We start from the raw sequence: 17,446 nt of genomic DNA, 5'->3' as shown, positions 1-17,446 counted from the left end.
AAGCCTTCCAACTAAAATCTGGAACAAGACAAGGTTCACCACTTAGGTTCAACATAGGTTCTCACCACTTAGGTTCAACATAGTATTGGAAGTCCTAGCCACAGCATTGAGGCAATAAAAAGAAATAAAATGTATCCAAATTGGAAGGGAAGAGGTAAAATTGTCACCTTATGCAGTTGACATGATACTATATACAGAAAACCTTAGAGACTCCACACATATCTACTAGATCTAATAAATGAATTCACCAAAGTAGCAGGATCCAAGATTAACATTCAAAAATTGGTTGCATTTCTTTACACTAACAATGAAACATCAGAGAGGGAATGTCAAAAAACAGTACCTATTAAAATAGCACCAAAAATGAAATAAAATACCTAGGAATAAACCTGACCAAGGAGGTGAAAGACTTATACACTGAGAACCATAAAGGAAATTGAAGACATTTTAAAGAAATGGAAAAATATCCCATGCTATTCAGTGGCAGAATTAATGTTGTTAATACTATCCAAAGCAATCTATAGATTTAATGAGATCCCTAGCAAATCATGCATGGCATTTTTCACAGAACTAGAACAAATAATCCTAAAATTTATATGGAACCATAAAAGACCCAGAATGGGCAAAGCAGTTCTGAAGAAAAAGAACAAAGCAGGAGGCAGAACCCTCCCACACTTCAGACTACAAAGCTACAGGAATCAAAACAGCATGGTATTGGCACAAAAGCAGACATGGATCAATGGAACAGAATAGAGAGCCCAGAAATAAACCCACATACCTACGGTCAATTAATCTTCAACAAGGGAGGCAAGAATATACAATGGGAAAAAGACAGTCTGTCTCTTCAGCAAGTGGTGTTCAGAAAGTTGGAAACCTAAACGTAAATCAGTGAAGTTAGAACACTCCCTCACAGCATACACAAAAATAAACTCAAAATGGCTTAAAGACTTAAATATAAGACACAACACCATAAAACTCCCAGAAGAGAACATAGGCAAAACATCCTCTGACACAAATCATACCAATGTTTTCTTATTTCAGTCTCCCAAGGCAATAGAAATAAAAACAAAAATAGACAAATAGGATCTAATCAAATGTATAAGCATTTGCACAGTGAAGGAAACCATAAACAAAATGAAAAGATAACCTATGGACTACGTGAAACATATTTGCAAATGATGCGACTGGCAAGGGCTTAATTTCCAAAATAAACAGCTCATACAACTCAATAACAAAAAAACAAACAAACCCAATCAAAAAATGGGCAGAAGACCTAAACAGACATTTCTCCAAAGAATACTTACAGATGGCCAACAGGCACAGGAAACAATGCTCAACATCAATACTTATTAGAGAAATGAAAATCAAAACTATAATTAGGTACCACCTCATGCTGGTTAGAATGGCCATCAAAAAATCTACAAATAATAAATGCTGGAGAGGGTGTGGAGAAAAGGGAACGCCCCCCCCCCCCACACTGTTGGTGGGAATGTAAATTGATACAGCCACTGTGGAGAACAGTATGGAGCTTCCTTAAAAAACTAAGAACTACCATATGATCCAGCAATCCCATTCCTGGGCATATACCCAGAGAAAACTGTAATTTGAAAAGAAACATACACCTCTATGTTCATAGCAGCACTATTTACAACAGCAGGACATGCAAGCAACCTATGTGTCCATCCACAGATGAATGGACAAAGAATATGTGGTACATATATACAATGGAATATTACTCAGACATAAAACAATGAAATAATGCCATCTGTAGCAACATGGATGGACCTAGCGATTATCACACTAAGTAAAGTAAGTCAGAGAAAGACAAATATCTATTTGTGGAATCTAAAATACAACACAAATGAAGTTATCTATGAAACAGAAACAGACTAGACCTGTGGTTGCCAAGGCAGGGTGGGGCATTGATCGGGAGGTTGGGATTAGCAGATGCAAACTGTTCCACACAGGATGGATAAACAACAAGGTCCTACTGTAGAGCACAGGGGACTCTATTCAATATCGTTGTAATAAGCCATCATGGAAAACAATATGAAAAAGAATATATATATGTATAACCGAGTCACTTTGCTGTACACCAGAAACTAACACAACATTGTAAATCAACTATACGTCAATAAAAAACACTAATGAGAATAAAATGGAAACTAAAAGTTTGCTGAATTGGTTCATAGGGAAATAGAAAAATGCCTTGTGTCAAGCTGTTTAAAATGTTCTCTCTTGAATGTAAGGTCTAGCAGATGAAAAGAAGTCTTTCTAACATGTCCATTTACTGTGATCTATCCTTTGATGTTACTAATATTCCCTTGTAATAATGTCTGTATGGCCACAGTTGGTTTTTTTCAGGTAGTTCTACTTTATTCTCTTATCTGTGAAATCATTAAAGTTGTCAATATATTGCCAACCACTACCACCTACTTTATTTATTTCTTTAATAGATTTATTTACTTTATTTATTTTTGGCTGTGTTGGGTCTTCGTTGCTGAGTGCAGGCTTTCTCTAGTTGCGGCGAGCAGGGGCTACTCTTCATTTCAGGGCATGGGCTTCTCATTGCAGGAGCTTCTCTTGTTGCAGAGCATGGGCTCTAGGCACATGGGCTTCAGTAGTTGTGGCACGTGGGCTCCGTAGTTGTGGCTCGCAGGCTCTAGAGCACAGGCTCAGTAGTTGTGGTGCACAGGCTTAGTGGCTCTGCAGCATGTGGGATCTTCCCGGACCAGGGCTTGAACCTGTGTCCCCTGCACTGGTAGGCAGATTCTTAACCACTGCATGACCAGGGAAATCCCCCACCTACTTTATGTATGTCTTTGTCCATTCAGGCTGCTGTAACAGAACACCACAGACTGGCAGGGGTGTGGGTGCAGGTGTTATAAAACACAGATGCTAATTTCTCACAGTTCTGGAGGCTGGACGTCCAACATCCAGGAGCCAGCAGATTCAGTGTCTTGTGAGGATCCTCTTCCTGCTTTGTAGACGGCATCTTCTTGCCATGTCCTCACATGGAGGAAGGTGCAAGGAAGCTCTGTGGCATCTTCTATGAGGACACTCATCCCATTCATGGGGGCTCCATCACCATGACCTCATCACCTTCCAAAGACCCCACCTCCTAATACCATCACACTGGGTGGCAGGGGGAATGAAAACATCCAATCTCTCTCTATATAGATAGATAACTAGATAGCTAGCTAGATATTATTATATATTATTAGGTTAAGAATATTCTTAAAGTAATTTGTTTTGAAACTACTCTTGTGTGTGTTTCTGATTCACTGAACCACATGCCCTTTTAACATTGTGGTTTTTTGTGTGTCATATATGTATGATAATAAGTGTTATTAATTTAAATTATAAACATAATAAATTTATTATGCATTATACATTACTGTTTACATTTAAAATATATCAATAGTTTTATATATATTATATATAAAATAGTACATATAATAGTATACTATTATATAATAGTATATTATTAGTATATAATATACTAATTAATATTAGTATATTATATACTAATAAAATGAGTTTTATTAGTATATAATATATATTATATCATAATATAATTCATATTATATACTAGTAAAACTATCATTTTATTAGTATATAATATATACAAGGGAGTGTAGGAGGGAGACACAAGAGGGAGGGGATATGGGGATATGAGTATATGTATAGCTGATTCACTTTGTTATACAGCAGAAACTAACACAACATTGTAAAGAAATTATACTCCAATAAAGATGTTTTTAAAAATATATGTGGATAACAATATATATGTTTTTCTTTTATCCAACCAACACATATTTATTGTGTACCCCCTACTTACCACTTGAACAGGCAGATACACAAATCTCTGGACTCATGGTTTTTATATTCTGGGTCAGAGACTGAGAATAAACAAGAAGAAACACAGATATGAGAATATTTGAGCTCAGTGTCAACACCATGCGGTTAATAAACAGGATGCGGAGAGGGAGAAAGTTTTCCATGTCGGGGTCCTTCGTGAACCCCCCCCCCTCACCTCACTATAAATACGGGTGTAGACACCAAGCATGTTCAAGGTCAATTGGCATCTCTTTCCAACCTCGAATGCAAGAAGCCAAGAGTGCACAGTTCTCAAATCACTATGCAAGAAATAGTCATATAAACGATTCTGTGAGTTTTCACAGAAACCCCCAAATAAATTAATATTTATTCCCTCACAGTTTGGGTATCAGTGAATCCAGGGATACCACTACATATAGCCCAACTGTTAAACAAAAGAATTTTTTTCACCATGACTTGCAGAGGAAAAAAACAGTCATATTCTGGGAAAAGATATCAAGGGAGATCTAACGCAGTCAAGAGACAAATATGCTCATCTGTTTCTGTGGCTGCAGGAAGAGACAAAATGTTAGCGTTACCTGTTGGCAACGCAACAAACAGCGAAGAATCAGTTTAGACCCACAGTCCCAGCTCTGAACCTGAAAATGACAGTTATTACCCACATTTCCATTTTAGCCCTGCTACAGCGGAACCCATAAATCACTGGGATTTGGGCTGTTTGGATAATGACCGTGGGTGACGTGAGCTCCACTCAGGGAAAAGGTTATGGGGTTTGGACCACCGTGTGCAGGGAAGAACGTTGGCGAATGGTGTTTTTGCCATATGACAAAGCAGACTTATGACTCGCTCGCTGTGGATTGCAATTGGCATATTTTCATCAGAGAACAAATCCACTGATCTCTCCAGGAAAGGGCTCAGGTTAGCAAGTGACAGATCCCAAATTTATTAAGCAGCATTAGTTATATAATTAATTCCTTGGGAAAAAAAGATAAAGGAAAAAAAATGATGTAGACAATCTCCCTGGGTTTATTTTTCTTACTTTTATGATTTTTACTTTAAAAGTCATTTTGAAGACATCCCCTTAGGTAAAATAGGATGTTCTTTATTTTATTACAAGCAAAAGAATCAACTTTAATTCACTTCTCTAGAGGTTTTCCAACTCCTATGAAGATGATAATATAGACAATAAAATTTAACTGACTTCTAGAAAATCTTCTAGGAATTTCATTTGAGATTGTCTTGAACTTTTAACAGCATTTTTTTTTCCTAGTTTAACCAGATGCTGCTCCTTGTTGAGAAGCCTTCAATTTATACTTCTGGCTTGAGAGAGTGTCACAAATATTGTAGAATGACCTTTAATTTGGTGTTTCAGGCTTTGATCATGAAACCAAAAACCTGCCATGAAACACAGGATTTTATTTTCATTTTTTAAATGCTAAATCATAACAATGATTTCATTGTAAATTTTAACATGACCATTAATTCTGGTCAAAACTTAAGTTTCCAAAATTTTATTACAATTTCAGAACTGCTTTATGATATTATTGCCATAGGACAGTTCTATCAATGGAATTTTCCAGGCTGGGACCAGAGACTATTTATAATAAATATGCTAATATATAAATACTCACTTAACTATGAATAGAAGGTAATTTTAGGGGAAAAAATGTCACAATGACAAGCTTTGGGCATATAAATTCATTCCAATGTCTAAAATTATACCCTTTGTATTTTTTTGGTAAAGCGTTTGATTTTGTTGTACTTCTCTTCTGAAGAGAGTCTAAGAGTAGTTTTTGTTTCATAGACAAGTTGAGAGGGAGGTACAGAGGTTTATCTGGCTGACTTGGTGGGCCCAGCAGGGTTTGACAGGTGAAGGGGTCCTTGCTGAGAGGTGGGATTTGGGATCTCACAGGTCATCATTTATCGGTGGACACACCAGGTGTAGCGTAGAGTTCCCTGACATACTTCAGTCTCCCCATGAAATGGAAGCAGAAAAATCCAAGAAGAGGCCAGGGGTAGGGTAGTAAGGGGGGTCATCTATGTCTCCTGGGTCAGTCGTTAACTTGAGCTCACATCAGTCACTCAGATCACCAAGCCCACGACTTTGAGATGAATTCTGGAGCCCATAAGCCGAAAGGCTAGAGCTGCTCCTGATTGGAAATCTCCCATCAGCTGGACAGTCAAATCCACCCTTCGTAAAAGTCACTGACTCCGTTTAGGGACATGGGGAAGAAGAGATTGATCAGGTGAGATCTGGCCACTCTTTTCAGGGGACACACAGTATGAAGATGTCCTGAGGCTCGGTAGGCTGAATCATGGCGGCGGGATTGTTTCCAACAAGGTTAATTCTATGACTTAGGCAAAGTGAAACACTTCAACTTCCTGAATGCTTTGTAACTTGCCTGACACTGCTCAATAAACACCTCCTCTCTTTTCCCTTCCTTCTCTCCCCCTTCTGTCTCTTCCTTCTTTCCTTCGTGTACTCAATGTGGATTAAGTACCTTCCACTTCTAAGGCTTTCTGCTGACAATGGAATTAGGGAAATAAGCGATCAGGGATCGTTGCCCTTGAGAGGTCCACCGTCTATAGCAAAAGGCTAAAACTTCATAGAATTACGACGGGGTTCCATGATTGCTATTCCCCAGCAGCCGTGGAAACACGGAAAAGAGAAAACTTCCTCAACGGTACGCCCACGTCTTTAAGTAAAAGCTGTGACCACAACATGGTTGGTAATGTTTAACACAAAGTGACCAAAAGCACAGTAGGAATATTAAACGTATTTCAGAATTAGCGCTGACGTTGAGAATTATTCCATGCATGGCCCTGTTGGACGTGCTTCACTCATTCGAAATGCGTCCGTGTATGGTGATCAGCAAGACCAAGATCTCAAATAGAATTCCTAAATGTTAACATCAAAGGAGGACGAATTAAGAAACAAAGAAGAACCCCGTGGCTTGATTTGTAAGACATCTGCTGAGTGTCAGGAGACTCGTGTCTGGGTGCACGTAGGATGCATCAAGAATTAGATGTCAAATCTCAGGAATCCTGCTTCTAGAAGATGTTCGGCACCTTGGTCTCGCACCGCCCACTAAACAGCCACAACGGGGTGTGTAAAGCCTTGTGAGAGAAAGCAGTGCCACAGACAGGCAGTTATTCCTCTTATGAAATAAATCGTCCAGCTACTAAGACCACATAGCAAGGGAACAGTCATGAGTGATACCAGAATCTGGTGAAGACTCATTCTTGTAAAGAAGCACAACTGAATGCAAACTGGTGCAGCCACTATGGAGAACAGTATGAAGGTTCCTCAAAAAAACTAACAATAGAGCTACCATATGACCCAGCAATCCCACTCCCGGGCACGTACCCAGAGAAAACCACAATTCAAAAAGATACATGCACCCCAATGTTCATTGCAGCACTATTTACAATAGACATGGAAACAACCTAAATGTCCATCGATGGATGGATAAAGAAGATGTGGTTCATAGATAACACAACAGAACATTACTCAGCCATAAAAAAGAATGATATAATGCCATTTGCAGCAACATGGATGGACCTAGAGATGATCATACTGAGTGAAATAAGTCAGAGAAAGACAAATATATGCTATCACTTATTATATGTGGAAAGTAAGGGAAAAGGGTACAAATGAACTTATTTACAAAACAAAAGGAAAGTCACAGATGTAGAAAACAAACTTATGGTTACCCGGGGAGAAAGGCAGGGGGAGGGTTAAATTGGGAGATTGGGATTGACACATATACACTACTATATATAAAATACATAACTAATAAAGACCTACTATATAGCACAGGGAACTCTACTCAATACTCTGTAATGGCCTATATAGGAAAATAATCTTAAAAAAGAGTGGATATATGTGTAAGTGAGTCACTTTGCTGTACACCTGAAACTAACACATTGTAAATCAACTATACTCCAATAAAAAAATTTTTTAAGTTATTATCGGAGCAGCAATACTGCCTGCCATATTGAAATGGTACAGGACCCTGTGGTCCATGCCCCCCATGTCTTCCACCTGCCTTTTGTCTGTAGAAAAACTTTGGCCAAAGAATAAGTTTGATCAGAGAAGTGAGAAAATACAGAAACAAAGGAAAACAGTCCAACAAGACTAAATAATAATAGTTTACTCATTAAGCAAAGTCAGGGACCTTTAGTTCCTCCTCAAGGGCTATGCATAATATTCTGAGCCATGTCCTGTGAGCTGTCTTATAGATGCTGAAGGTGGAAGACGTGAACTACATGATGCCCAGGCTGTAGCCATGACATAGGCTGCCACAGTTCTGAGAATTGGCCTCAAGGAAATGGGAACAACCAATCCTGGAACTGAAGACTAACCATACCTAAAACAATCAAGATGACGCTGGTCAGACCACCAAGGACCAACTTCAAGATGACGGTCTGAGCTGAATGTGCTGTTTCAGCACAGAGCCCCCTCCCTCTAAGAGCTCTTGCCCCCCGATTGTCGGGCGGGGGGCAGAGTTCCCCCCGGTTGCCAGCATCCAAAATAAAGCAAACTTTCCTTTCCACCAACCTTGCTTCTTTATTGGCTCTGGAGCGGCGAGTAGCCGGACCCCACTTTTGGTTACAGTGTATGTAAACAAAGGATGTTGTAGCCATCAAGCCACTACCTCACAGCCACCCTGACAATCAGCCCTGAGGGCACTGAGGTTGGAAATGCCCACCACTGCAGCCAGTGCCAACAAGTGCACCCTGAGGAGACTCAGGATGCAGAAAACACAGGATGCTGGCCCCAGACAGCTGAGGTGCAGATCAAAGGAACGATTTCAGTGAGCCCAGACTTTGCATCTCCCCATACATAGAGAAGCAGTAAATTGCTTAACTTGAGATAACTGGTTTTCTCTCATTCACAGTAATCTTTTTGATTTTGACTACCTGATCTTTGTTGCAAAACCTCCTATATATCCTGGGATCCTCCCTCACCTCTTCAGAACACTTTCTTAGCGTTCTCTGAGATGCTGTGTCCTGGGCTTGAAGTCCTCAGAATGTCCACCAAGTAAAACAGAATCCTCAACTTTTAGGTTGTGCTTTTTTTTTTTTTTCCAGTGGATACCATTCCTGCCTTAAACTTTCTTAAAACCTTAAATTTCAAACAGTATTGCAGTGCCCTAAAAAAGTTAAACAGAATTTCCCAAGTCCCAGAAATTTCAGTCCTTGGTTAATACCCCCAAAGAACTGAAGGCAGGGCTCTAACAAACACTTGTACACCCATGCGTCCATCATTGGATGAATGGATAAACAAAATGTGGTCCATCCACACGAGGGAATGTGGTACATACCTGCGATTCAGCCTTAAAAAGGCAGGACATCCCGCCATGCTACAACATGGATCACCCTTGCGGACTTGATGCTCGGTGAAACCTGGCAATCACAGAAAAACAGAAAGACAAATACTATATGATTGCACTTATAGAGAACCTAGGGCAGTCATATTCATAGAGACAGAGAGTAGAATGGTGTTTTGTTGCAAGAAGTTGTACATGTGGGGCTTCCCCCTGGTGGCGCAGTGGATAAGAATCCACCTGCCAAGGCAGGGGACACAGGTTCAAGCCCTGGTCCAGGAAGATCCCACATGGCACGGAGCAGCTAAGCCCATGTGCCACAACTACTGAGGCTGTGCTCTAGAGCTCGTGAGCCACAACTACTAAGCCCATGTGCCTAGAGCCCATGCTCCGCAACAAGAGGAGCCACTGCAATGAGAAGCCCACGCTCGCCGCAACTAGAGAAAGCCCGCACCCAGCAATGAAGACCCAACGCAGCCAAAATTAATTAATTGGAAAAAAAAAAAGTTGTACATGTGTAGGGAGAGCATTGGAAGATGTTCACATTTTCTGTATCTTCTGCATATTAATTTTTAAAATGTTTTAGTTTTTTCATTTAAAATTTTAATAGTTTTTTTAAACGTTTTTGTCCATTTGCAGTTATTACCAAATATTGCCTTTATTTCCCCATATTGTAAAATACATCCTGAGCCTGTCTTACACCCAATAGTATATACCTCCCACTGCCGCACCCCTATCTTGCTCCTTCCCCCCTCCCCACTGGGAACCACTAGTTTGTTCTCTATATCTGTGAGTTTCCTTCTTTGTTGTATTCACTAGTTTGTTGTATTTTTTAGATTACACATATAACTGATAATCATATAGTATTTCTTTGTCTGACTTATTTCATGTTACATAGTACCCTCCAAGTCCATCCAAATTGCTGCAAATGGCAAAATTTCGTTTCTCTTTATAACTATTATTTCACTGTATATTTATATATAGCACATCTTCTGTATCAGTCATCTGCTGATGGACACTTAGGTTGCTTCCATGTCTTGTAATTAATGCTGCTTTTGTAAACAATGCTGCTAGGAACATTGAGGTACATGTATCTTTTCAAATTGGTGTTTTAAAAGCTTTTCCACAGGGCTTCCCTGGTGGCGCAGTGGTCGAGAGTCTGCCTGCCAATGCAGGGGACATGGGTTCGAGCCCTGGTCTGGGAGGATCCCACATGCCGCGGAGCAACTGGGCCCGTGAGCCACAACTACTGAGCCTGCGCGTCTGGAGCCTGTGCTCCGCAACAAGAGAGGCCGCGACAGTGAGAGGCCAGCGCACCGCGATGAAGAGTGGTCCCCGCTTGCCACAACTAGAGAAAGCCCTCACACAGAAACGAAGACCCAACACAGCCATAAATAAATAAATAATTAAATAATTTAAAAAAAAAAAAAAGCTTTTGCACAGCAAAGGAAACCATTGACAAAATGAAAAGACAACCTACAGAATGGGAGAAAATATTTGCAAATGATGGAACTGTTAAGGGATTAATATCCAACACATATAAACAGCTCATATTGTTACAACTCGACATCAAAAAAAAAAAAAACCAGACAACCCAATTAAAAAATGGGCAGAACAACTGAATATACATTTTTCCAAAGAGGAAATGCAGATGGCCAACAGGCACGTGAAGAGATGCTCACCATCCCTAATCATCAGGGAGATGCAAATCAGAACCACAATGAGACATCACCTCACACCTGTCAGAAAGGCTAGCATGAAAAACAACACAACATGTTGGCGAGGATGTAGAGAAAAGGGAACCCTTGTACCCTGTTGGTGGGAATGTAAATTGCTATAACCACTATGGAGAACAATATGGCGGTTTCTCAAGAAACTAAAAATACAACTATCATATGACCCACAGTCATTCCACTCTGGGGCATATATCTGTATATTTAGATTTTTTAAAACAAATATGTTAATCTTATATATTTTTCCAAGAAGATCCCTTGATGTTTTTATCTGGATTCATGTTGAAAACGGAAGAGATTTTGTCCTTTATAACTCCCTGTCAATTCTCAGCATGGAACATAAACTCCAGTGCCTGCTGTGTTCTCAATAACTATTTCTGACAGAGTGAATGAATGAAACCATCGCACATATTACTTCATATTATATAAAACCACATTTATCGTTCAGAGCATTTGTGCTTTCTCAATATTTTGATGCATCATGAATATGGGCTTATTATATTCAGGAATAAGTAAAATGGTGCTGTGAAAAAAAAAAGAGTAGGGGACTAAGATACAAATGACTATGTATAAGATAACTTACACAGATATAATGCACAGCAGGGGGAATATAGCCAATATTTTACACTAACTACGAATGGAGTATAATCTTTAAAAATCGTGAATCACTGTATTGTTTACCTGAAACTTATATAATATTGTACACTGACTATACTTCAATTAAAGATAAATTATAATTACAGAGAAATTAAAGCGTTTATAGAGGTAATACATGCAAGAACTCTCCCATAAAGCCAGTTGGCAACTGCAAACAGATAGTAAGAGTAAAATGCATTACATAGTGGCAGAAGAAAGAGTCAGAATGAAGGAATTGGAGCGCATGGTATGACAAAGGTCACTGAGAAAATTGTTCCAACTTTAAGAAGGGGTGGTGACACCCTTTCTCAAATCTTTGCAACACTAAGATTTAATAAACATTGAATAAATAAAGCAACTCTGAGATATTACAATTTCATTTAACTGGTTTTTCTCTTTGGCAAAGCCAAACCACCAGATAGCTAAGAAACTCAAGTGCCAGACAGCATGTAAGCACCATGAAAGATGAGGCAATCAACCTTAGAAAAAATAAATTTTAAGACGATACTTCATAATCCAAATTATCACACATACAGAAACAAGACTGTGCCTGAGCTTGGATTTAGGAGGAGAAGCAGGAACATTTTCAAATTGATCACAATATCACTGAAGTGTTTTCTGCGGAGAAACCATCAATTCAGTATGAAGTAGTCTTGTTAACCAAACATGAGTTATCTTCAGCTCAGGATCATATTTATGGAACATTTTTACACACTCCATTTCTTTGATCAAAACTCTTTTCGAATGAAGGAGGGCAAAGATGGAAACTCATAAATACTGAAATTTGTCAAATTCACACACACTGAAGACAGAAACCATTAACATGTCCTAAGCTTATTTTACTCTAAGTTCATGGTTGTACTTTTACAGTCTCTAAATTGGATAATGTGTCTTCAGGCATATACTGGAATTCATTGGGAGTAGCTCTTTTTAATATTTTGCTCGAAACTGTGTCTTTTAAGATGCATATTTCTATCAGTGACCGTGTGGTTACATACGCCATTATATGGATCACTTGGCATTTTTATAGCAAAGGGGCACCACTGTTGGCTTCCTAAGACTTATTTTGTCATTCATCTGGTCATTTTGTCACCCACCTACCCTGCCTCCAACCTGAGTCCAGCTCCGACATACAATTGACAGAACAATTCTTGGCCTGGGGTCCCAAGACAAAAGCAGTTCTGTTTCCATCAAGGACATTCATTTAGCTCAAACATTAACCTAAAAGACGTGTTCTGATCAGAAGCAGATAATCCAACCAAACAATTCCTGGATGACACAGGGTACCTCTCAGTGCTTTCCCTCAACATCCACGTGAACAGGCAGACCATCTCTCTGAAATTTTGCTAAACTGCAGATTCTGATTCAGGACCTGAGATTCTGCAGTGACCCCCACCTCCCCCAAAATGCTGATGCTGTTCATTTTAAAGACCACACTTTGAGAAGCCAAAACCAAGAATGTTGGGTTTTGACGGCTTTGCGGTACCATCCAGGCCCTAGTGTTGGTTTCTGCCTGACGAGATCGAACCATGTAAACATGCAGGCACTGTACCCCGGGTGGGTACTAGCTACAAATCCTGTCATGTTTTTAACAGCTTTTTTGAGATGTAATTCACATATCCTGAAATGCACTCTTACTATTCACAATAGCCAAGTCATGGAAGCAACCTAAATGTCCAAGAACCGAGGAATGGATAAAGAAGACGTGGTACATACATACAATGGAATATGACTCAGCCATGAAAAAGAATGAAATCATGCCATTTGCAGCAACATGGATGGACCTAGAGATGATCATACTAAGCGAAGTAAGTCAGACAGAAAGACAAATGCCGTGTTATCACTTCTATGTGGAATCTAAAATATGACAAAAATGCACTTATCTATAAAACAAACAGACTCACAGATAAAGAAAACAGACTTGTGGTTTCCAAGGGGGAAGGGGTTGGGGGAGGGATAGAGTGGGAGTTTGGGATTCGCAGATGCAAACTATTATAAAGAGAATGGATAAACAACAAGGTCTTACTGTAGAGCACTGGGAACTCTATTCAATATCCTGTGATAAACCATAAAGGAAAGAATACAAAAAATGCATATATTTATGTATAACAATCCATTTGCTGTACAGCAGAAATTAACACAACATTGTAAATCAACTCTACCTCAATAAAATAAAAATTTTTAAAAAGACACACTTTAAAGTGTACAGCGCAGTGGTTTTTTAGTATATTCAGAGCTGTGCAAACATCCCCACCGTCTATCCCAGAACATTTTCATCACCCTAGAAGCACATCTTTTACCCGTTAGCAATCCTTCCCCACCCTCCATCCCAGATTATAACCACCAGTCTGCTTTCTGTCTCTATAGATTTTCATATGTTTACAAGGCATTCCACATAAACGGAATCACACACGTTGTGTCTTTTATGACGGGCTTCTTTCACTGAGCACAATGCTTTAAATACGTATTATGAACAGTCACAGGAGAGGCGCTAGAAAAATTATCACTGCTAAACTAAAACATATGTACAATTTCCAGACAATGTACACATAATGCAAATAGATACTCCTTATGCTGACCTGATATAGTGAAGACACTCACTCAAACCTAACAGTTGCTAGAAGTTCATGTACATTGTAGCAAGCTTGTGTGGTTTTAAACACCTTGGAAGAATATTATGTTGTAGCCTGTATCTAGGAAGGAAGCAACAGATACTCAGACAAAAACACATTTTAAAGTTTGTAACCTAATTTTAGATGTCTAATTCTGTCCCTTTGACCTATTTTCTAACTTCTCTCTGCATTTTTCTAAGTGTACTCATTACCACAAGGGCATTTGGTGCTTATTTTCCCCAGAACTGTTTAATCATCCAACAACAACCAGGAATATTATGAATTAGTTCGGTGGATAGAGTGTGTCCCGTCCTCCCAGTGGTGGTTGAAAAGAGTGAGATAATTTTCACAACTGCAACTGGTCATTTTAATCAGACACACTGACATATTCTAGAATAAGGTATCAAATGGGTGATGGATTTTCTCACAGTAATCCTATTGCCTTGTTTGATAACAAGGAATTTTCTTTCAGCATTATCCCGATCGTGGAACTACTGTTTTGTATAAAAATTACTTGATAAAAGAAATAAAAGTCTTGACTTCATTAACGCAGAGTGCTGGGAATTTGGCTAAATAATTCTCTCCATAACTAATCTTCACAGCCTGGTGCAAAATGCAAAACCAACAGTTTTCCTTTAAAGGTCAATACTTTATCAAGGTTTATTACAGTGAGGAAATATTCCTTCTTCAATGCCTTTCAATCCTCTTTCCATCAATAACGCCATTCTCCGTTTCTGGTTATAGCTTGCAATGGATCATTAGATAAATGCCTTTTTAATAAAGAGAATCCAGGTGTACTAGTAAAATACTATGATGGAGTATCTTTAATCTGTCAGCTTCATTAGCCCCGGACAGGCTATCATGCTCTTTTCTTACTGATTCTGCTTGATAGGCCAACCCTTTCCTGGCTCTATTAATGATGACAGCTCATTTATTACTTTATGAGAATACAGAAACATTTCCATTGCCAGCCTGCAGACTTCCCCATCCCCAAAGACTGGCAATTCAGAAAGCCACTTCCACAGTACAGGAGCTAAGTGCTTTCCTCTGCTTCCCCAGCAGGCATTTCTAAAATTGCCATACAAATGCAGAATTAATCACCATGACTTCAATGGCTTCTGATCATTTTTTTTTCCCCTCTTTACTAGTGTACTGAAGACGCACACGCACAACAATCAGGGCCTCGATTATGATCCCTAAAACGTTAAATGACACTAACACCAAACATATCTTCTTTTTAAAAGATAAGGATAATTCTCACTCTTAGAATGAGATTCCAGTATGCTCCAGCAGCAGGCCCTTGATATGAACTGAGAAAGTACTCAGAACCAGAATCTCAGTGGATTCACAATAATAAAACACTCATTTTTAGGATAACTAAAAGCAACCTTTTTTAAAAAAAATTGAAGTATATTTGATTTGCAATGTTGCGTTAGTTTCTGGTATACAGCAAAGTGATTCAGTTATATATATACATACAAACACACACTTTTTCAAATTATTTCCATTACAGGTTATTACAAGATATTTAATAAGGTTCTGTGTGCTCTACAGTAGGTCCTTGTTGTTTGTCTATTTTATGTATAGCGGTGTGTGTCTGCTAATCCCAAATGCCTAATTTACCTTTCCCCTTTGGTAACCATAAATTTGTTTTCTGTATCTGTGAGTATATTTTTGTCTTGTAAATAAGTTCATTTATATGATTATTTCCATTTTGTCAGTTCATTTATATCATTATTTTACATTCCACATATAAGTGATATCATATGGCATCTGTCTTTCTCTTTCTGACTTATTTCACTTAGTATGATAACCTCTAGGTCCTTCCATGTTGCTGCAAATGGCATGATTTCATTCTTTTTTATGGCTGAGTAATATTCCAAAAACAACCCCTTTTAAAACCTTTAGCTAGACCTGAGGTGGAGAGAAGTATCTCATATTTGTATTAATTTCTAACAGTGAAGATTTCCTCTCTTTCAACCACCTGGAGAAGGATGGGCAGTTGGGGAAGGTGATTTTTAGCTATTATTGGCAAGATTGTTATTATTTTAATCCTATCCTATAACTTAGATTCATATGTTTATAACATGAATATGTTAGGAAAGGCAAGGACAGAAAAATTAGGGGCCTGAAATGTTTCTAGGCAGCCAAGGAAAGAAGGAAGAAGTGATAAAGTAGAGCAGCAGGGAGGAGATGGATTAAAAGCTTTACCTGCCTTAAAATGGACTTGGCAACCAGGGTGCCCTTCAACAGGTGATAGACAAGTACACTGTGGTCCATCCAGCCAATGGAACATTGAGTGATACAAAGAAATAAGCTACGTCTTCTTTATCCATTCGTCTGTCGATGGACATTTAGGTTGCTTCCATGACCTGGCTATTGTAAATAGTGCTGCAATGAACATTGGGGTGCATGATTCTTTTTGAATTATGGTTTTCTCAGGGTATATGCCCAGTAGTGGGATTGCTGGGTCGTGTGGTAGTTCTATTTTTAGTTTTTTAAGGAGCCTCCATACTGTTCTCCATAGTGGCTGTATCAATTTACATTCCCACCAACAGTGCAAGGGGGCTCCCTTTTCTCCACACCCTCTCCAGCATTTACTGTTTCTAGATTTTTTGATAATGGCCATTCTGACTGGTGTGAGGTGATACCTCATTGTAGTTTTGATTTGAATTTCTCTAATAATTAGTGATGCAGAGCATCTTTTCCTGTACCTCTTGGCATATATATACAGTGGAATATTACTCAGCCATAAAAAGAAACAAAATTGAGTTATTTGTAGTGAGGTGGATGGACCTAGAGTCTGTCACACAGAGTGAAGTAAGAAAGAGAAAAACAAATACCGTATGCTAACACATATATATGGAATCTAAAAAAAAAAAAAAACGGTTCTCATGAACCTCGGAGCAGGACAGGAATAAAGACACAGACGTAGAGAATGGACTTGAGGACACGGGGAGGGGGAAGGGTAAGCTGGGACAAAGTGAGAGTGGCATGGACACTACCAAATGTAAAATAGATAGCTAGTGGGAAGCAGCCGCATAGCACAGGGAGATCAGCTCGGTGCACTGTGACCACCTAGAGCGGTGGGATAGGGAGGGAGGGAGGGGATATGGAGATATATGTATATGTATAGCTGATTCACTTTGTTATACAGCAGACACTAATACACCATTGTAAAGCAATTATACTCCAATAAAGACGTATTAAAAAAAAGAGAGAGAGAGAAATAAGCTATCAAGCCATGAAAAGACAGGGAGGAAACTTAAATGCATGTTAGTAAGTGAAAGCAGCC

The 17,446-nt window shown here is 39.0% G+C and overlaps 1 long non-coding RNA gene across 1 annotated transcript in view; it reads left to right on the top strand.

Annotated features, from left to right (window-relative positions):
* Positions 1–17,123, top strand: part of LOC309619997 — a 273,721-nt gene extending 256,598 nt beyond the window's left edge. The window contains exon 4 of the long non-coding RNA XR_014239356.1: positions 13,190–17,123. This is a non-coding gene — a long non-coding RNA (uncharacterized lncRNA). The remainder of the gene's footprint in view (positions 1–13,189) is intronic.
* The last annotated feature ends 323 nt before the right edge of the window (positions 17,124–17,446 follow it).

Source organism: Balaenoptera borealis (genome assembly GCF_965194805.1).
Source record: "Balaenoptera borealis genome assembly, chromosome: X".
Lineage (NCBI taxonomy): Eukaryota > Metazoa > Chordata > Mammalia > Artiodactyla > Balaenopteridae > Balaenoptera > Balaenoptera borealis.
The sequence above is the reverse complement of the archived record's forward strand: the minus strand, read 5'-3'. Positions and strand labels throughout refer to the sequence as shown.